Source organism: Engraulis encrasicolus, chromosome 12, assembly GCF_034702125.1.
Source record: "Engraulis encrasicolus isolate BLACKSEA-1 chromosome 12, IST_EnEncr_1.0, whole genome shotgun sequence".
NCBI lineage: Eukaryota > Metazoa > Chordata > Actinopteri > Clupeiformes > Engraulidae > Engraulis > Engraulis encrasicolus.
The window spans coordinates 18,270,862-18,293,923 of NC_085868.1; the positions used below are offsets into that span (position 1 = coordinate 18,270,862).

Genomic DNA, 23,062 nt, shown 5'->3' on the forward strand with positions numbered 1-23,062 from the left:
GGCCATTCGGAATGCGGGGGGCAGTATAGCACTGCTTTTGCAGAGCAGCGTCTGCCTGTGCTTGTGCGTCTGTCTGTGCTTCCGTGCTTGTCCATCCCCCAGTTTTAGTAGTAGTAGAAATACAGTCAGCAAATTGCATGTTTTATTTAGCATTGGGCATTTGATAATAACACAAGTGTGAGCCCTAAACAAGACCACCATGTGAATTTAAACTCGACTTTTTTCTGTCTTGCATTCACCGTCTCCCAATCCGTCCCTAACTTATTTCGGCACTATTCATGTCAGGAACGGGTATCCTCAGGATACAGAGTTTGCATACCTACAATTTGAACCGGTAAAGACAATTAAAACCGAGTCAATCAGACAGGAACACCATTGTAATTAAGTGTGTCCCGTAACGCCAGCATGAGAGAGATCGAATTTTAAATTTGGCGGCGACATTCTGTTGCACGTAACATTGGGCATTTGATAATAACAGAAGTGTGCGCCCTAAACAAGACCACCATGTGAATTTAAACTCGACTTTTTTCTGTCTTTCATTCACCGTCTCCCAATCCGTCCCTAACTTATTCTGCATTATTCAAGTCAGGAACGGGTATCCTCAGGATACAGAGTTTGCATACCTACAATTTGAACCGGTAAAGACAATTAAAACCGACTCAATCAGACAGGAACACCATTGTAATTAAGTGTGTCCCGTAACGCCAGCATGAGAGAGATCGAATTTTAAATTTGGCGACGACATTCTGTCTTCAAAACTGGCATCAGCCGCTTCCAATTTAGGACCATAGGCCTATCCAAGTTGCTACACAGTTGCTTCATCTCTAATGCCAGGGTTAAGAACAACGAAAATAGCAAAACAGACACAGCACGAAAAGGGGGATTTGTGACAATGAACTCGTCCCTAATCGTCCACGGACTTGCCTAACTTTCGTCTGATTTTGAGCGCTTGAGAGAATCAAAATTAACAGTTTTGGGGACAGTTAACTCGCCCGGAAGCGAATCGCGAGCCGCGGGCAGGTCTCACAGCAGGGTGTTAATGGCCCAACGATTAGCGATTACCACATGAAAGGCAATGACAGCCAGCCCAGAACGCGGACTAGCCTTTCTCTTATTGGACGAAAAAGACACATGGCTCAAAGTAAAAGAGCTGCGCTATTGGTTAGCAGGGTCGGCAGCTACGACCTTCTATTGGTCACAATGATGCATTGGTCACGTTGGATTAATTTATGCAGACCGTATACAGTCCGTATAATTATGCAAAAATTATTATTAATATACCTAGGTTGATTTTACTTAGTATATTCACATCATTATAGGCTGCACTGTGATGGGGCTTTAGCATGCATGCATGATGTGAATTTATTGATAAAATGAAAATTAATGAAATGAAAAAAATTTTTTTAACGCTTTTAATATCACACCAAACAATGTACACACACTTTGACAAGAACCATGCAACTACACACATACCCTGCAAACAATATACTCTATATGCAGTGATTTACACAGCACTCAGGTCACAAATGTACAACTAGGAAACATTTCATTACCGACAGATTAGGTTTGGGCAGGCGGTCCATAAATGGCTTTAGCGTACGTATCGCACGCTAGTGCATTCAGCGTGTTTGGTGCGACGCATTTTGAATTTAAATCGTGCACCTCAACGCACCAGTAAAGCGCTTTCATGCAACTTTTGACACGTGACGAGGTTTGCGCATTTTCCCCCGCCGTGTCGGCGATTTTGTTTTGTCACAGTGCATTTGTTACTAAACGCAAATATGCTTTGCTGTGCCCTAACCAAAACCACCCCTAAACCTAACCTGTCAGTGAGTGAAGTAATGTTTCTGCTGCTTTACTTTTGCCAAGAACAGCGAGATTAGGCGAATTTCTGCCTAAATTGTGCCTAAACCAAAACCATCCCTAAACCGAACCTGTCACAGGGCGTTGTGGAGCACGACTTAACTTGAAAATGCGTATTAGACACCCGCGATAGTGGGTTCAAATCAGCGTGTCATAGATACGCCTAGCCTATGCATGATGTTTGGGAAGGGCACAATTCATAAAACTCAGAAACATACAATGCTTTTTCAAAAAAGGGTTCTATGTTCCCCGCTGCATCCAAGTAGACTGCTGCCACATTGCTAAGAGCAGGTTGTTGTTAGGCCTACACCTCTGACAGGTTAGGTTTAAGGATAGTTTTAGTCAGGGCACATACAAAAATGGATTTGAGTAAAAGTTGTCAATTCATAGTAAATATGAAAGTAAGAGGAAAAAATGGTACAGGTACTGCCTTTTAATACAGACTATACAGGTATGTACAACATTATAAACATTGCTGTTGATTTCATGTTCTTCAGCCGCCAATCATGCCAGAAGGGTCTACTGAAGGTCTCTGGTCACTGCGTCCTCGTCATACTGCAACAGGCACTCAAATAAATTAATACTTCACCATGCACCTCATATTGACATAGCAAATATATCAATAAGCAAGTCATATTGAGCCCAACAGGGATAATCTTTATTATATATATCTATTTTTGTCTTCTATAGTCTCATGCACTATGTCTCCCTGCCAGGATATGTAGGATGTAAGAAAATAAATCAAAACATAGCAATGCACAGCATTGACAACTTATCTATAAAGTAGCACAGTACTATAAAGTAGCATATTGCCAATGTAGGCCAGGGGTGGGGAACTATGTCTTGAGGGCCGTTTGCAACCCTTGAGGCCGTTTTATCTGGTCCCCGATATAATTTTTATGTTATTCAGCTTCACATAAAATGACATATTTTGTAAAGGAACCTTAGAAAATACATTTGCAATACAATTAAGTTATATTCAGGGAAGCTGAAGAAGGTGGTGTTTGTTTAAATGTGGCTGCCTTCAATATAGGTCTAAAGTGAAGGGGAAAATCCTGGTTTGTGTTCATAGTACGGCCCTTGGAGGACTTTTACGGCCCCTCGGATGAATTTGAATTGGCCCTTCGAATGAGAAAGGTTCCCCACCACTGACGTAGGCTATAGGTTACGCTTACCCTCTTTCACTCCTCTGTGGAGAGACTGTGCTTATTTCAGGTTGGCTTCCAGACGCGTCTGTAGCACAGCACACAGGATTGCAGGACACAGCATCCTGCAGGACACTACAAAAAACAAACAAAAAAAAAAAAAAACAAGGGGAATGAATAAATGACCTGCCCAGTTATTAAACAAATGAAAATTGATGTGCCAGAGCTGTGGTAAAAGTAACCTTGGGTCCAAATCATCTAGGCCTAGGGTGTGTGTGTGTGTGTGTGTGGTAAATCCAGTGTGCACATTATTCAGATATGAGAATTAATTCATTCATTCATTTTAACTGACATCAGTACATACCCATATCAGTGCCATTTCACCCTGCCAAGACACTGGACCTGGGTCTATTGGAGCTCTCTGCTCAGGGTGTCCTCGCCATACTGCAGCAGGCACTCTGTTTCTATAGTTCCTAGAAGCGAGACAAATAAATAAATAAATAAATACTTCACCATACACCTCATATTGACATAGCAAATCAAGACCTATTGAGCCCAGCAGGGATAATCTTACACTATATCAGTTTTCTGTGGTCTCTTGTAAGATTGGCCCATCACCATTCTGCAGGACACTACCGTCTCCCTGCCAGGATCTGTAGGATGTAAGAAAATGAATCAAAGCATAGCAATGCACAGCATTGACAATTTATCTAATAAAGTAGCACAAGTCATATTGACAATGTAGGCCAGGGGTGGGGAACCTATGTCTCTAGGGCCGTTTGCGACCCTTGAGGCATTTTTATCTGGCCCCCCGATATAATTTTAATGCTATTCAGCTTCACATGAAATATACATATTTTGTAAAGGAATCTTAGAAAATACATTTGCAAAACAATAATTAAGTTATAATTCAGGGAACCTGAAGAAGGGTGGTGTTTGTTTAAATGTGGCTGCCTTCAATATAGGCCTAAAGTGAAAGGGAAAATCCTGGTTTGTGTTCATAGTACGGCCCTTGGAGGACTTTTACGGCCCCTCGGATGAATTTGAAGTGGCCCTTCGAATGAGAAACGTTCCCCGACCCTGACGTAGGCTATAGGTTAAGCTTACCCTCTTTCACTCTTCTGTGGTGAGACTGTGCCCATTTTGGGTTGACCTCCACACGCGTCTGTAGCACAGCACACAGGATTGCAGGACACAGCATCCTGCAGGACACTTCAAAAAACAAGGGGAACGAATAAATGACCTGTCCAGTTCTATAAAAAAAGAATACCCTGAAAAAGAACACCCTGTTGTTTCTACAGCTCCTAGAAGCGAGACAAATAAATTAAATAATTCGCCATGCACCTCATATTGACATAGCAAATGTATCAATGAGCAAGTCATATTGGTCACAAAGAAGTTAATCTTACATTCTTTCAATCTTCTATGGCGAGTTAAGGGCCGTACACACACGTCGCTGCTAGTTACTCGCTCAGCGGATGAAGTCAATAGAATGTCTACGTGTTCCAGCGAGTCTCGCTGGCGAGTAGGCGAGGAGAGTACATGCGATGCGATGTGGGCGGGTTCCGAGATAAACTTATTTTATCTTCGAGCGACGCGAGTTAAGCGAGTAACCAATTGGAATGCAGAATACAGATTATTGACAGGTGACGTTGCCCCTGTGGTGTTCTGACCACCCAACTTCTGCACGCCGTCGCCATCACACTTTGGTTAAAAGTGTTGAGGAAAATACATCCAATACAGTGTACACCATCAAAGGTGCATATGCACGGTTGTGCACAGCACACGATCAACGTTAAACAGCGTAGGTCTACATTTTGTTTCGTACGGACGTTATTGGCGCGGACAGCGGGAACCATGACAACCAGTAAACAAAATCACCCAGAGCGAGTGGCAAGTAGGCGAGTGAGCAAGTAGCGAGTAAATAGCAGCGACGTGTGTGTACGGCCCTTTAGGCCTTCAGGTGACTCGTCTTCGCCATATTATGAGACAGCAGCCTGTGAAAACATGGCAAATAGAATAACCCATTAACCTTGGGTCCTAATATAATACATGGACATAAACTAGCCTACATTATTTAGACAAGGTCACCTCCACGTGAAACAATAAGAAAAAGTGATCATGGTAGCTTTTGTAGACTACGTCGCTACTTGAGGAAAAATAGCTTAACTACAGGGACGTTAGCTACTCGATACATGGTAGTGACGCTACGACCAAGCTACTAGAGAATGTAATTAAACTAGTCGCTTCGCTACTGCCCAGCACTGAAAACCAAGGACACTCCCAACTGAGATCGCTCCCGGACGTGTAGTCCCAGGTGTTCCCATCACTCCCGGACGTGTAGTCCCACCGATTATATTTCACGTATTATCATACACTGCCACATACAAGCAATTTAAGGTTAGGTTTAGGGTTAAGGTTAAGGTTAGAAACAAAAAACTAACATCAAAGATAACTAACTCCGTTATAATGGCGGTGTGGGATCGATAGTCTGGCAAGTGGGAGCGAGCCGACCGGGGAGAGCGTCCTGCGTTGGGAGCGACAATCAGGAATGGAAAACCAACATACCCAGACGGCACACCAGTCTTGCCAACGTCGCCTAGATGCATTTTTGCCGCTGTAAAATACATTGGCAAGGCGTCTAAGCGTTAGTTATCATCAGCGAAATGCCGGCAGACGTGAAAAATGAGCAGTGTCCAGCATCTAGTTGATGAGCTAACGCAATAGCATGCTAACGGTGAGCCTTTGTCTATCTTTAGGCAGGGGAAAGGCAACTGAGAACGAGCAATGTCAAACAATTTACCATCAACAAGTATACTTAACACATTCACCACAGCATTTTGTCATTACGATGCTCGCAAGTCATCAGAATTTACTAGCGTACAGCAGCAACTAGTGTAGGCCTAGTCACATTGAGGGGTACTTGAGCTACCAGCTATGTAAAGAGGCTGTGCTACAACTTAGCAATGGCGGATCTGTGTTCAGAGGAGCTATTCAATCGCTCTTGAGCACTGAAACTTCAAACCACAGTTGAGTAAAATGTACTTACATGTATGTGAAGCCCATTTTCCGTTGGTATGTGAGGAACTTTTCCCCCATATCGCCAAGAAACTTGTAACAGTGAAACCACACAGACAGCACGTGGTTCTGTTCAATCAGGTAAGTGTTGTTGACCGCGGTAGATGGCTTCTTTGTGGCTTGTGTGTGGAATTCGCATTGTTCGAATTAGTTGTACTGCCACCTAAAGGCTTGGTGTAGAACTAATTTAACCAGAGACTGTCTATTTTTCAACTAACTTGAACAATCCTTGCTTTAGTTCAGAATACCATTTAAAAACCAGAGTGGGCAAGCACATTGATGTTTTTCCTCAAAAGCAGTTTGAGGAACCTTTTTTAATTCGAAGGGTCACTTCAAATGTATGTCCAAGAAAGATCATTCAGATGATTTCTATTTTGATTGCCTATTCTGTAGGTTCATTTAAATGTTTATAGCACAGATCAAATTGTTTGATCAACTTAATTTCTGAGCTTATAGTATCATAATAAAATAGTACTGACAGCAAAGCTCTGGCTAGTAGAAAGGTTTAATGCAGGGGTGTGGGAACCTTTTTAATTCGAGGGGCCACTTCAAATCCTACCATGGTCATAAAATCCTCCGGGGCCCGTACTATTAATACAAATACAGGATTTCCCCATAAAATTTAGGCTATATAGACACCTTTAGGCCTATAAGACATATAGACATATTTAAAGGTAGACACCTTTAAAACAGTCCCCCACCTTTTCTAGGTCCCCTGAATATAACTTAATTGAATTGGAAATGTAATTTCTAAGATTCCTTTAGGCCTGCAAAATATGTCGTAGGCCTATTTCATATTAAGTGCAAAAACAGTATAATTATATCAGGGGGCCGGATAAAACGGCCTCAAGGGCCCTCGAGACATAGGTTCCCTACCCCTGGTTTAATGGTTAAGTGATTCTGAAAAACACAACTGGGCAGCGTGAAAAAACATACACACAGACACAGACACAGACACACACACACACACACACAGACACACAGAGACTCGCACAACAAAACACACACACACACACACACACACACACACACATACACACACATCTTAGTAAAAGCCCAAAAAATGCCCTAGGGCCCCCAACAATCCCGTTGCCTAGGGACCCCAAAATCCTAGAAACAGGCCTGCCGACCCCCCACTCCCTCCCACCCACCTGACCTCACCCCACCCCACCCCACTTGAAATTGACTGGGGCAGCTCCCGACCTGATCACTGGCATTTACATATTAAAGGCTCTTCTAAGAAGGGGATGGGAGGGGGGCATGGGGGAGCCGCAAATGCTGTGGCTTGAGGTATGAGGCAATTTAAGGTGCAAAACTCATCCACAAATTCCTCTTTTCATGCAGTGAGAGTAGGCTAATAAACCGTAATGGAGAGACTGAGGAGACATGAAATCAAGCGGCGGAGTTCGGACCATTTTGAGTGGACCGATGTCGCTTGCTTTGTGTAGCCCTATCAAGCAAGCCTGTCTGTCTCATTTGTGTGACGAGCACAAAAACACAAATTGGACCACTCGTATAGCCTAGTGTGAGTCAAACAGACATGAACAACATTGTAGCCTAATGAAGTAGTGCCCCGTCATGTCAGCATGAGAGAGGTGATTTTACATTTGGCGACGACATTCTTTAAAACTGGCGCATGCCGCTTCCCCTATTGCAGGCTATTACCTGATCTACACTGTCGTTAGCCTACCACAAAAAAACAAGGTAGCACAACTTAATACTATTACTAGTCTATATATCTGGTAAATAGTAGGTTGAAGACGGGGGTATTATTGGTGCACTGTTTTTTTTTGCGAAGCAGAGTAATCTGCTTCAGTGTAGCTCATTGTACGTTGATCCCTCCCTCAGTTTTAGTAGGCTACAAGTGGTTAGAGTCAGCCAATTGCGCGTTGCACGTAACATTGGGCATTTGATAATAACACAAGCGTGATCCCTAAACAAGACCGCCAGTCGACGGTGTTTTCTTTGTATTATTCTGTCCTGCATTCACCGTCTCAATTCCGCTCCTAACTTATAAGTGATGACTGTTAATTATTTCTGCACTAGCCTATTCAAGTCAGGAACGGATATCCTCAGGATAGCCTACGGACTAATAGGTTGAAGACGTTTTTTTTTTATTATTGGTGCTTGTGAACATTTCATCCTTTCAATGCGCCTTCGGAGGCTGGATAACCTGTCGCGCCACGACATGTCACAAAGGGCTGTGCAGTGAGTCCCGTGCACTGCACTGCACTGCTGTAACCCACCCCCTCCCCCACAGACAAACATTCATGTTCTGAAAAGTTCAACACGTTCTGAAAATTTTAGCCGCTTTGCATTAAGTTTTCAAGCAGACACTTGTCTACGGTGACGCAACATCGAAAGAGAAAAGCAGAGACTGTTCACAAATAACTGAATTAAGATTTCATAAAAAAACCACAGCATTTGTATGAAAATGTGCTGGGTGACCACACTGCCTAGACCTATCCAGATGCACGTATAGCAACAATGAGAAAGAGAGGGAGAGACGGGGAGAGAGAGCGATTAGCGCGTATCTGTGTGTGTGTGTGTGTGTGTGTGTGTGTGTGTGTGTGTGTGTGTGTCGGGGAACATTTGAAGTGAAAAAAACCAACCCTCCCCCACTTCAGCATCAGATGTTGGTGGTCTACAAGTCAATCCTTGTTTACCCGACTATCTTGTAGCCTAGTATTCATGAAGTTCATAAAGCCATAATATCGGTAGCCTATAGGCTAAGATATCAAAAATCCCTCCGCAAATTTCTGCATTGCCTGAGTTCATAGGCTAAAACAACTTTATTTAGGCCTGACTTATTTAGCTTACTTTATTAGCCTTATTTAGGCCTATTATCGTATTTAGGCTGTAACGTAGGCCTATTTTACAAAATATCGAAAGAAGGAAAAGAAACAACAGACAAGTTGAGGCTTACTGATCGTAGCCTATTAGGCCTACAGCAAATCGAACATGCGCTTTATGAACACACTAGCCTGAGGGCAAACATCTTGGCACGATTGAGATAACCAGGCCATGCCAGGAATTCAACTACCTGGGCACACACTAAAATACTGACAGACTACAATTGCTTGGATCTTCAGTGGGTTTCGTGGGTCCGGGGGGATGGGTGGTGATGGCACGCTTGATGCATGCACGCGGACACACAGGGTCGGGACATTCACCCAATACCATGAGGAAATGACTGAGTGCAGCTAAATATGCCTGTTGCATAGCGTAGCCTAATTATTCACACATCACGTCAAGTCACAAATTAGTAGTCTCTTGCAGTTGACCTATGCCAAATTAACGTCCTCCCTGTAAGGCTGCACTAATTCAAACAGGTAGAGAAGTCGGCTTAGCCTATAGCCAAAGTCTATAAAATGTAGCCTATTTTTTGTAATTTCCAATTATCTAGGCTATGTTTACGATAACGATTTGTTGCGCTACGACGCTGCTCAAGACAAGTTGGAGTCATCTCAAGTGCTCCCATTAAAAAACGGCAGTGTCTACTGACACTACAGTCCCGACAGTGTCTACTGACACTTAAATCCTTTTTGCCTGTAAACCTGACAACTTTGACTCCATACTTTCGGATATGTTAAAGTAACGATTCATCTGCTGTATGATCACAACAGTACTACATAAAACAGCCCAAACAACCTTTGATCACAAAAAAACTATGACGGGTAAGATTTTACTTATCAGTGTCAAAAACAGGCTCATGGGGCTAACGTTGGAACTAGGTGACGTCACGGCACGAGTTTTCCCGGGGGTGTCAAGTCTTGCGTGCTGAATGTACTGACTGAATATTAAGTTTTAGATGTGCATTGTTTTCGAGTAAATCGCAGTGTTTCATTCGTCCCGTGTTTCATTAGTCCCTGCTCTCCCCTACTGCCTAAACTGTAACAGTTTAAATGCGTCCTCTCCAAACAGAGTGTGTGTGTGTGTGTGTGTGTGTGTGTGTGTGTGGGCGAGAGAGGGAGAGAGAGAGAGCGAGGGAGAGAGGCGCTTCCCCGCAGAGAGAGCAAGGCGATGTCTCCAAATATTAGACAAATGCAGCTTATTTTAGTTAAGTAGACATCAGGGAAGTATTATATTTTATATTGCTTAATAGCAATGCCGACCTGATTGGTTGCTCTGAATAGCCACAGAAGGCTAGACTATATTTTAATGGGTTTACGCGCGCAAGGTCATCTAACTGTGGTCACGCCAGGTGCTATAACGAGAGGAAAACTATAGCACGTTGGCAAACATTAAAGTCAGTTTAAGCCATGCATATGATGAACCAGTTTTCTTGTTTGAAAAAACACAAACAAGTGTAGGTTAGGTTATCGCCCCAGCTGTTGGCGATGTGAGATAAATAGCCAACGCTTAGGTCCTCCACGCTCAAACGAAGCGCTGTTAGGTTACTGCGGTGAGGTGTATTGCACTCTCAGTAATTTTTACCAAACGAAAAAAGTATCCACATCCAGAAAACAAGTCTGAAGTTGCAATATTAGACGTTTCAAATCTTGCGATGCGAGAAACGGTATGGCTTCTGGCTACACTCAATTTACATTTTGCCAGAGCTTGCACATTAATGGCAATTCATCCGATCATCATTTAAAAAAAAAAGAAAATTCATTAGGCCTACGTTACGCTATTCTTTTTATGACTCTTCCTACTTCCTGGAGGTGTTCTCACACAATTTATAGGCATGTTGTTATCCGCTGAATCGGTGCGTGCTGGTGAATATGAGCATATATTAATATGCCGTCAGCATCGTCTAAAATATTCCATATGGTAATAAACATTTTGGACGTCCAAGCTCACACGGGAGCGCTGCAATAGGTAAACTGTAGGCCAGTGTTTCCCAACCTTTTGTGTCTTACGTACTGTGGTGTCCCCTAAACCTCTTTGTTGTGCTATGAGTACCCCCTAATTCATGTTCTATTTCGCTTTCTCTGTCCTGGTGTTTTGGCATAGGCATAGTTTTTGGGCATAATTTAATGGCATAGGCCTACACTACACTCGGTGCATTGATTAGTCATAGCAAACAGCAAAAAATGCAGGTGGGGATGTGATAGGCCTATCTGACACGTGACATCTGTTCTTCTGTTGGTTATGGCTACCAGAGTTCCGCAGGTGTGTCTAACCCGACAGTTGCTCAAACGCTTAAACGCGGCGCTGTAGGTTACTGCGGTGAGGTTTAGGCCCCCTATTGCACTCTTCGTCATTTTTACCAAACGAAAAAAGTATCCACATCCAGAAAACAAGTTTGAAGTTGCAATATTAGACGTTTCAAATCTTGCGATGCGAGAATCGGTATAGGGGCTTGTGGCTACACTCAATTTAGGTCTAAGCTTACACATTTTGTCAGAGCTTGCACATTAATGGCAATTCATCCGATCATCATTAAAAAAAGAAAAGAAAATTCTTTAGGCTATTTATTCTTTTTATGACTCTTCCTACTTCCTGGAGGTGTTCTCACACAATTTAATTAGGCATGTTGTTATCCGCTGTTGTTATCGGTGCGTGCGGGTGAATATGAGCATAATTAATATGCCGTCAACATCGTCTAAAATATTCCATATGGTAATAAATGTTGCCTACCCATTTGCGCTTGAATGTGTATTGTGTGTATGCAAGAGCAAGTGTGTGTGTGTGTGTGTGAGAGAGAGAGAGAGAGAGAGAGAGAGAGAGAGAGAGAGAGAGAGAGATCATATATATACAGGTTTTTTTTAAATCCTTCTGGATTATGGGTTCTTGATCTCTCATTACAAACCTGAACATGCGCTACCACGTGGTAAAGCGTATAGCGAGCGCTACCAAGTATAGCAAGCGCTCCCAAGTATAGCGAGCGCCCCCAAGTGCCACCTGGCGGTTGTTTGGGTACACTGCAGCTAGGCCCGGTACGTACCGAGGTGGATGACGTGGCATTACCTCGGTAAAGGGTGTGCATTGTAGGGGGACCGACTGTATGTTTATGTATATGTGTGTCTGTGCTTGCGTGTGGTTGCATCTCCTCATTCCCTGCTACAGCTGTTTCAAAATTCTCAGTCCCACCATCACACGTCTTTTTTTTACAAACTGTACACCATAACAACACCCCCTACTTACTCTCCTTACCCCCAATGTTGTTTGTCTCACCTCTTCGTCTCGTGTTTTCCATCTACTTTCTCTTTCTCTCCTGACAAACACACTTTTTTTCTTTTGATTTCCTTCTCTCCATCTCTCATCCCACCTTCTTTTTCTTTTAGCCTCTTCATTCTCTACTTTCTCTGCTCTCTCTTTCTGCTCTCTCCCTGCCTCTCTCTCTCTCTCTCTCTCTCGCCCTCCCTCTCTCTCTCTCTCTCTCTCTCCCCCTATCTCTTTCTTTACCTCCCTTCACTTTCCCTCCTCTCCCCCCCCCTCACTCTCTCTCTCTCTCAACCTCCCTACACTTTTCCCTCCTCTTTTCCCTTCTCCTTCCTCTTTTTTTTTGATCCCTCCCTCTGTGTGTCAACAGGAGGTGGATAATTTGTTGTGTGTTTCGCTGCAGCTCGCTCGGCAATGAAAGGCTTGATGTTAGCACTTGATGTGTCTGACAGTCGAGCGAGTCGCGCTTAATTCCCCTGTTTGGCGAAATTGCCAGTGTTGCCATCATCATTTGGATAGCAGTCGGTTGTTACTCACCTATGGGGGCCCTCTGCGTGTGTGGCGTGCGTGCACGACACGTTCGGTGGCAGCTGTTTATTTATTTATTTGTATTTGCACACTCCGCTGTCATCAAAGATTCAAGCACTTCGCATTTTGATTTCCTCTCTCTGTCCCTTATCACATTTTCCCTGTCTAGTTTTTCTAGAATTGCACTAGATTACCTCCCCTGTATAGTAGCTCTCACTGCCTTTGCCGAGGCACAGATGGCTGCGGGAGTCTTTCTGTTTTGCACCTGGATTTATGGCGAAATAGAAACAGAGTTTATAATGTGGTGGGTACTGGGTTTGTATCAGAGTGTATTATGTAGTGTTCGTAGGGAGATGCTAGTGATCACCGTTGAGAGTGTCATTTGAGGTCAGCACGTGTTTTCCAGCTGCTTTTGGAGTAGCTTATGTTGTGCTTGTTTACATGTTTTTGTCTAAACAGGTCTCAACATATGAAGTGTTTTTTGTTTGTGTGTCTGTTATGTGTTGTTATTTATTTGCAAATTTATACATTTGTATAAATGGTAAATTGTTCCACTTTTTAGCATATAGTAAGTGTATGGCCCAAAGTGGCCCAATTAAGCTGAATTCATCATACATTTGCATACACTGAATATGTTTTTTGTTTGTTTGTTTTTGTTTATTGAGTTTGAATGAGTAATCTGGTTGGTTGTATCAGAGTGTAGCGGTGTTCTTAGGGAGACGCTAGTGTAGTCATGACATTATCAGGGAGGTCACCATGCCTCTCCATAGCATCACTCCTCCTTTTCAGGTGCTGGGAGATTATTTTATTTTGTGCCTGTTTATGTTTTTTTGTTTATCAAAACTCAAAAGACGAAGTGGTGTTGTTGTTTTGCGTATGGATGTTTTTTTGGTGTTTTTTTTGTTGTAATATTAGTACTTGCAGATAAATATGAATACAGAAACGGCTACCTCCACTACTACTTCTACTGGTAGTTACAGTAACTTCTACAAGTCCTCCATCTACCGTACTTATGTCATCTTTATTTTTTAGCCCATTTTGATGTGTTCTGCATAGCTACCGCGAGCTAAGCTTTATATGGCCCCATCTGTTAAGCTGTGTTTTTTTCCCCCTCCTTGATGTATTATGTGTCGCTAAAGTGCAGTTGGTGTGTCCACACCTGGGGCCCCAAGAGAGAACCTGGAGTTTGACCTCTGCACCTGAATCAAGCCCCTTTTGAAATGAGAAATAATCACAGTGTTCCCATTCCTTCCCCTCCTTCACCTGACCATTTACTACATCTAGGTCACTACTGTCCAGGAGAAGAATTAGCTGGACAGTGTTTTACTTTTTCTTCTTTTACTTCTGTGTGTGTGTGTGTGTATGTGTGTGTGTGTGTGTGTGTGTGTGTGTGTGTGTGTGTGTGTGTGTGTGTGTGTGTGTGTGTGTGTGTGTGTGTGTGTGTTTTCTCTCTGTTTCTGTCTCGCTCTTCCTCTTTCTTTCCTCGTCCTTTCTCTTTTAACGACACTTTTTTGCTGGGTCTGTTTTACAACCCCACCCCCACCCTCTCTCCTCCTCTTCTACCGACCTGTTAAAGCACCCAAAATTACACAGGACTTCCCTTGGAAGTCACACAAGATGTAAATTAAATATACAAAGCTGTAGACTGTAGAGCATATGAATATAAAGAAAAACAAGCATAGCAACATTACATTACATTACATTACATAACATTTAGTTGACCCTTGTATCCAAAACGACTTACACTTACAAGTTCAGGTATTGGTTACAGACCCTAGAGCAATGTATAGTTACAGGGTGCCTTGCTCAAGGGCACTTCAGCTATGGGATTTGAACCTGCAACCCTTTGATCTAAAGGCCAGTGCTCTAACCACTGAGCCATTGCATGCAGAGGTGTCAAAAGTAAAAGTAAATTTGTGGTGTAAGTACAACACCAGCACATGATATTACGTAGTTGTTATGCCGTTTTACCTAATGAGATGGATAGACTATGTTGTTACTGAAATGCACTGAAAAATCCAACAAGGACCCTCCACAAACTTGATCCAACCAGCACAGAGTCAGCTGATCATAAGATAAGTACACAGGTCTACTGGTTACTCAGATAAGCTACCGGTGTTTGAAGGAAGCTGTTTCTCGTTTTACTTTTACTTTAACTTTTGTACAGCTCTGGCGACATGGTTTGTACTTGTGAAGCTAACATCAGTCGTTAGATGTATCTCAAGTCATTTATGATGTGTGCTTGTGTATTCACATCCCACATTTCACGTACGTTCACATAGTCAATAAGAGTTTAATTGCAAAATGGTGTATCCACCATTTTTGACTTGCATTTTATTATTGGAAATGACTGTTCACAAGTCCTACAATCTATGTGTGAATTCTTGCCATCCAAATATTTTGATAACATGTTTTATAAACTGACTTAAATTTATCTTGCAATGCAATGCAATAGAATGCCTAAAACAAAAATGTGGATATACACCATTTTGCAACAAAACTCTTCGCATGTAAAATACACGATTGCAGTCAATCCACAGCCTTGGTGGCTGCAATAAAAAACTACCCCCTCAGATTATTTATTTAATGCTGTACAAGTTCAGGAATTCACTACCCCTCAGATTATCTATTTAATGCTGTACATGTTCAGGAATCCACTTGTGGTTAGTCTTGGCCTGTCTGTCTGTCTGTCTGAGTAGTTCCTGGAGCTGGAAGCCTTGTTAAACCCCTGGAGGAAGCGGCCTGCCAAACGCCTGGACTTTAAATCTGACTGACTAGAAATGGGCTTGACTTGCTCTTGGATGTTCCATGAAAGTGGTGATCATGATCACGGCCAGATCTAATTGGCTATTTACCTAATTACCTCATCGCCCAATTAAACGTACCCGTGAGAATGGGGCTGAAATGCAGTTGCACAAGAAATGGGGAATGTGAACAGTTTGACATGCCGCTAAGCGGAATCATCAGAGGCTACTTTAGAGTGAAAAGATTGTTACTGATTGTAGAGCCAAACCACTTCAAAATAATGAAAAAAAGATCACAGGAGGATTGAGCTCGCGATTGATTGAGATTGATAGATATGGATGGAATGACATTTGAAATCAGGACAGGCATCTGTTAGATGAGATTAAATTATAGCCAAATGGCTCAAACGAGGATGTTACTGGACCTCCAATAGAATAATCTTCACCTGTTATCTACTGTAGTGATTCCACATTCTGAGAAGATAAACAAACAGTTAACCCATTGAAGCCTAAGGCACCTGCAAAAAACGCCTGCTGAATGCCTAAGCCTTTTTTGGGAAAAGGTGCCTTCAGCCTATAAAACCCCAAATATCTCAGCCTCCGAAGCACATACAAACATGAAATAAGTTACATTTAAAAGCTAGGACCCTCATCTTGCATTGGAATTTGTTCAATCAATTCTTATATACTCACATTTTTAATACAAAAAACCCCTCAAATCTCAAGAGCCTGAATGCAGCATCTATGTCGCTTCAGGTGCTATAGGTCAATGCGGCATACACTCAGCATAAGGCTTAAATGGGTTAAACGGTACAGTTGAGTTCCAAGGCACTCTCTCACGCTATTTTTAGTATTTTTTGTATTTTTAGTATTTTATATTGCCTTGGTCTGTTTTTATATTACCATTAAAACATCTAGTTTTAATCATGAAGAAAAACCATACCTGGCTCTGTTAATCAGTGTGGCTGGTCTTGTTAACTATCTACCCTGTTGGGGTTCACTCATGCCAGCCATGTGTAGTTGCTTATTTGTGATGGCTTTAAATACGAATATATACAGTATCTCTCCCTGTCTCTCTCTCTCTCTCTCTCTCTCTCTCTCTCTCTCTCTCTCTCTCTTTCTCTCTCTCTCTCTCTCTCTCTCTCTCTCTCTCTCTCTCTCTCTCTCTCTCTCTCTCTCTCTCTCTCTCTCTCTCTCTCTCTCCTCACTGTGCAGCTGTGCACTTGTGCCGGGCGGATGAGTTTGTGTGCAACAACACGCTGTGCAAGCTGCATATCTGGGTGTGTGATGGAGAGGACGACTGTGGAGACAACTCAGACGAAGATGCTGATATGTGTGGTAAGTATAGGTGTGTGTGTGCGTGTGTGTGTGTGTGTGTGTGTGTGTGTGAGACAGACAGACATACCGACAGGCTGACTGACTGACTGACTGACTGATAGACACAAAAATATATGAATGAATAGGTAAAAAGAATGAATAAATATTAAATACATAAGTAAATAGATAAACAAGGAAGCAAGCAAACAAAAACAAAGAAGCAAAGATGTACGATGAGATGGATGGGTTGGTGTGGGAGCACGGCCCGCTGGTCGGTAGAAAGATAGGTAGATACAGTAGGGGAAAAAATTTAGGAGTGGAGGGGTATGAAGAGGAAATAAATATGAACAGATCAATAGGAAGGGGAAAGTAAGAAATGAAGACAGAAAGGAACTGAAGCCGAGCCCACACACGAGTCAGTCAGAGAAAGAAAGAAAGAAAGAAAGAAAGAAAGAAAGAAAGAAAGAAAGAAAGAAAGAAAGAAAGAAAGAAAGAAAGAAAGAAAGAAAGAAAGAAAGAAAGAAAGAAAGAAAGAAAAGAAATTCCGTATGACTTCAATAATTAACCCGTAAGCCTGACTATACAATACTGTAGGTTAGAGTTGTAACACAGGCACACTGGTCTCGTATGAGCACTCTTTCTCAGTCGAGCTTCCGCTATTGTCAGCCGACCTCCCACACCCTCCACTCATCCCATCCTCCCTCTGCACTCAGCTGTAAAGATCATTGCGGATGACTGAAAGCCTCGGCATTGATTCAGCGCTCCATTGATGTTCCTGACCATCTGAAATCCAGAAAGGAAATAATTGACGTCTGTCTCGAGTTCCCGCAATTAAAAATTAATTCATATTTGATTTGTCAGATATTGGCTTGACATTCGGAGCCTGTGCGCAAAGGCAGGTCCTTTTTCCTGTCTCGTGGGTTGGGGGGATATCAGGGTCTTTTTGAGTTCAGTCATTTTCATTCACATCCATCTGGATGGATTTAAAAAGTTACAAAGCTACTTTTTGGTTGGTTAGCGCACCCTCTCATTAAAAAGGATTAAATGCTTATTGTCACATGGTTCACCAGCCACTTAAAGATCAAGCAACAATCCAACAAGTCAGTCCAAAAAACAGTCCAACAAAACCATTAAAAAAAAGGGAACCACAGTGAAAGCATCAAATACAATGATCAATACAATGGGGAGACATCCAATGTCGCTCGCAATGCGCACCCTTGTACGGGTGAGGCATAAATACAATTTGGTTGTGTGCAGTGGGCAGTGTTAAGTGTGCTGTGCAGTGCTGTATCACAATGACAATGGGAGTTGGAATTTCTCAATTGGGCTTTCATGTTCACTTCCAATGCTTTCATGTCATGAATATGAAGGGGACAATTAATCTCATATATAATAAAGAATATTTAAGCTTTTGTTGAGTTGAAATCGATTCCCTACCCTTGAAGATGCTCCATAGCGATGTTTTAAGGAGGCTATGTTTACAGCCTTTAATGATACCGATTCCTTAGAGTCTTTAGGGAGAACCTGAAGCTATGGGGGAAAAAGTTATCAATACCTCTTTAAGAGGACAATTTTCCCCCACATTAACCATACAACAAATGTAGGTATACAGTAGTACATGTTTGGCACTCTAAGGAACAAATATATCCTTTGGCAGGAATGGAAGACAATAACCCCCTCAATTACACCCCAACTGCAGAGCCAGACTTCAAATAAATGAAAATAAAACGAAAAGAAATAAACACTAAATATGCTGCCACTTGAAAATTGGTGTATTGATTGCAGTAACTGCAGTGGCCTTGTGTTTAACAGTCGTAAAGGGATCTATCTGACAAAGTTAAAGAAACATGCCTCAAGTATAGGGTGTACTGAAAAGTGATCTCAAAACAAAGAATAGCTTTCACATCCGTCTATAAGTCTTGAACCTCTGTTGTCAGCACAGTAGCACTTTGGAGAAATTTCTGCAACACGACACCAAGTATTCAAAGCACTGGGAATCGCACACATAAAGGTTTATGATGCATCCATAAAGATATTTATGCATTGTCGTGAATGCACTCATAAACTGTGTAGACCCTTAATGCATGCCGTACCTCCCGTGGCGCGCTGTAATAGTCATTGAAAAGTTAACTACCATAGTACTACAATACTATGACATTACACAGGGCCTTTAGTAAAGCACTTCGACTTGGTCGTTGCCATTCTGGTAACAGCAAATTTATAACACCTTGTCTTAACGGATTAAGTCCTATGGTGTGACCATTTACAACTTTTAGTGACTCAACATAGTCAATTTTGAAGATCATGTGTTTTTGACGTTTTGATCAACTAAAGTGAGTTGAAATTGATTGCAAACAAATACATTCAGTCCATTTGCCAGGTGGACTGTTGATTATTTTGGCCTGACCTATGTAATGGTACCAGTCATCATGCCGCTACAGCAAACCACTCTGAGTCAGATTTAAATATTAATTTTAGCTATTGGGGTCCACATAACTGCTATTAACCCTCCTGTTATCCTTGGGGTCTATTTGACCCCATTCAAAGTTTAACGTCTGAAAAATACATGAAGTACATCATTCTTTTGCTTCATCTTTGATGACTTTTCCTAAATATATGGGGTCAATGTGAAAAAGTGAAATTTCCACAAAAATATTTTCCCTAAGTGCTGTACACATTTTGGTTACATCTGTGTTCCTTGGGGTCAATTTGACCCCAAATTGTTTTAAGTGTTAGACATAAATGGAACAACCATATTTTGCTAATACGTGTTCCAATCTGTCTAGATTATGTAAAATACATGAATATAAGTTATTTAGAACAGAACATTTCGCTTTATTTTGTGCTCTGATAAATAACAATATGTATGATGTGGACGAGGGCCAAAACTAATTCAAGGCAACTTTTGGGCAGTTGTTGCACATTTTCGCCTAGTCATGGATTAGTTTTGTTGGTGTGTGGGCTGTGTGTGGGGGTGCTAGGAGTTATCTAAAGGGCTTTTTATGTCTCTAACAGAGCAACAGTAAATATCTGAGGCATAAACCGGTGCAAAAGTTTTTGTTTCTACTGATTTTGTAGACATTTAAGTGGCTGGGGTCAAAATGACCCCAATGATCACGGATATAACCTAAATCTGAGGATAACAGGAGGGTTAAATGACTACAAATTTTGTTACTGGATTGATTATCTCTGGATTGATTGTCCCTGGCGGACTAGTCTTGGCTGATAAATGCCCGGTCTGATTTTTAATTCCAGGTGTGCCCTGCATACAGCTGATGACGAAAGGCTTGGGATTGTATTTGTTGTCTTCTGAAAATAGTGTGTGTGTGTGTGTGTGTGTGTGTGTGTGTGTGTGTGTGTGTGTGTGTGTGTGTGTGTGTGTGTGTGTGTGTGTGTGTGTGTGTGTGTGTGTGTGTGTGTGTGTGTGTGTGTGTTTGTCCCCAGCCAAGCTGCCATGCCCCCCCACCAGGGCATTCCGCTGCAGGAACGGCCGTGTGTGTCTGCGGCCCGAGCAGCTCTGTAATGGGGTGGACGACTGCGGAGATAGTTCGGATGAAGAGGAGTGTGGTGAGCAGATGCACATGCACACAGAAACACACGCACGCACACACACACACACACACACACACACACACACACACACACACACACACACACACACACACACACACACACACACACACACACACACACACACACACACACACAAACACACAAACACAAACACAAACACAGAAACAAACACTCACACACACACACACACACCTGAAATCCCCCCTCATGTGAAGAGAGATCTCCTTTACAACCCACCTCTCTCCAAGACATGTTTTTTTTAAAGATCATACCCTCTCATTTCTCTCAAACCCCCATGACATTTCACTTTAGCCTGCCCTTATCCATTGGCAACACAACACTCTGCAGCCATATCCATCTGGGCACTAAGGTTTGCTGTAGTCACAAGCAGAGGCGGATTTTCCAACTTAGGAAATTGCCTAGGGCCAAACAAAATCTGTCCTCCATAGGGGCCCCAACTGTCACACCAGTCGTGCCAACACACAAAAATGTAGGCTTGATCTTAACTTTTCACTTACAGTGTGTGAAGTAATCAAAGATATATGACAAAACTCTTAGATAGCACCAAACACAGAATTGTATGTATATGTAATGACTTTTGAGGGCCCCATTCTTATATTTCGCTTAGGGCCCCAAAATGGCTTGATCAGCCCCTGGTCACAAGCTGCAGTCCATGAGGCACAAGAGCAAGAAAATCATGCACTGTACAATACATTGGCTTCAAATGCTCTGTGTGCTGGCCAGAGACGTTTTGTGGGGGAGAGGAGAAGGCAGGCATGGTGCAGCTGGACCTTTGTGGAGAGCTGCAGGGACAGGGTTGACACCATATTATATTAACTTTTGCCAGACTCAGCAGTGTTATGTCAGCTTGCATTGAGAATGGTTGAATCAAAAATGTAATCATCACTTGAGGTAATGAAAAAAGGAGGCGCATACAAGGCATGTGTGAAAAATGTATAGTGTAGCTGAAAATTTACAACAGAAGTCAGAGGTGACTGGAGACATTGTGAATTGAGAATGGACTTGGTCCAAAACATCTGTTGCTCCAGTTTTAACCTCTGACTTCTGTGTTAAATTTTCGGCTACTATTCATTTTTCATACAAGCCTTGTGTGTGCCTCCTTCTTTCATTACCTCAAGTGATTACTACTTTTTGGGGACTTGATGCACCAAGCAATACACAGGCCAAAAGTGAAGGCGCAGACGCCGACCTTGTTGGTTTTTGTCCTTTACTGAATCAGAAATGTGGCAGGATTAAGACTTATCTGTTATCTATTATATTCTTCGGCATTGGATGTCCACAGGAGGTGACAGGAGGAGGAGTGGGAATGGGAGTGGGAGTGCTAAAAGCCAGATGGCAAGAAAGGAGCAACAGCACTACTGCAAGACAGGGGCGTCGCTAGACCTATTTTATAGGGGCACATGCCTGGGTATTTATCTGCTGTGCTCCGGTTTGAGTTTCACCAAAACTATTGTGTAGTTTGTATAGTTTGTTTAGTCTGTATAGATTGTATAGTTCAGATATTATTATTGTGCTTTGCATGCTTTTTGCTTTGATATTTGCTATTTGTTATGCTTTTTTAAAATAAATAACTGAAAAAAATGTTATTTTTCAGTGCCCCATTGTGCCCCTCCATAGTATTAGGTCAACTGACGCCCCTCTAAGACCATGCTGTTTGTTGACATCCGAAGTGTTATGTCCTTGCTTTCATTTGTCAAACAACACCACACATGGTTCAAACCTCTAGTGCATTACACCACTAGAATAAATAGAGTTTTTAATGATGAAAATGCCAGAACGTTTTCAGAAATTTAATGCATTAAGATATAAAAGACTTCACATAAGCTTATAGCCCAGTGTGTTCTTTTGTCGGATACTTTAATCTGCCACTGATCCTGCAGTAGACTTCTGCTGACTTCTGCTTTCATGAGGCATATCAGTGTGGTTGTCATGGTCCCCTTAGAGACCTTCAAGCCAGCAGTCTCCTCCATCCTCAGAAGCTGCTGACCACCAATACAGAGCAATACAGAGGGAAACAGATTCATATTAGGAGGGGTGGTTTTTTTTTTTTTTTTGGGGGGTTGCCTTTATTTTTGACACAACAGTGGAGGAGAGACAGGAGTGGAGAGAGAGAGAGAGACAGGGAAGGATCAGCAAATGAACTGGGCCGGAATCAAATCCGGGTCACCAGCATAGTAACTATATGTAGTACTATATACTATACTACTACTATACCATACTTAAGTTTGTCCTGCTTGGAGCTTTTACATTTTGTCCTGCTTGACTAACAGATGGATGACTGTCTCGAGTCTCACTCCTCCTTACCTCTGCAGTTGTTTTGCAGTCTAATCAGTCCAGTGTGTGAGTTTCTGCCCAGGGCCAAAAACTGTGTTGTATTTAGTCTGACATGCAAAACCATGATGGGTAATCATTGACCGTTTACTTTTCTTCACTATCAAAAACATTGTTTGTTTTCTGTTTTTTTTCCCCTCTTCTTTGTCTGTTACTGTTGTCGTTTTTGTTTTGTTTGGGGTTTTTTTGGGGGGAGGGGTGGGTAATTTAACATGGTGTCATGTGTATTGAGAACATTGCGATTTTATGATACGAGGACAGCACACACATAATCCATTTGTCCAAAGACATCTTACAAAAGAAGGCACAAACAACTCACTATATGCAGCTCAGACGACAGTAGCCTACCCACAG

At 42.2% G+C, this 23,062-nt stretch overlaps 1 long non-coding RNA gene and 1 pseudogene across 1 annotated transcript; one reads left to right on the forward strand and one right to left on the reverse strand.

Moving 5' to 3' along the window:
* Positions 1 to 23,062, forward strand: part of LOC134460381 (low-density lipoprotein receptor-related protein 1B-like) — a 372,315-nt pseudogene that overhangs the window by 278,405 nt on the left and 70,848 nt on the right.
* Positions 2,790 to 4,390, reverse strand: LOC134459384 (uncharacterized). Its single transcript, XR_010036842.1, has 4 exons — positions 4,116 to 4,390; positions 3,583 to 3,661; positions 3,373 to 3,481; positions 2,790 to 3,143 (listed from the first exon to the last, which is right to left on the reverse strand). It is a non-coding gene; the product is annotated as an uncharacterized LOC134459384 (long non-coding RNA).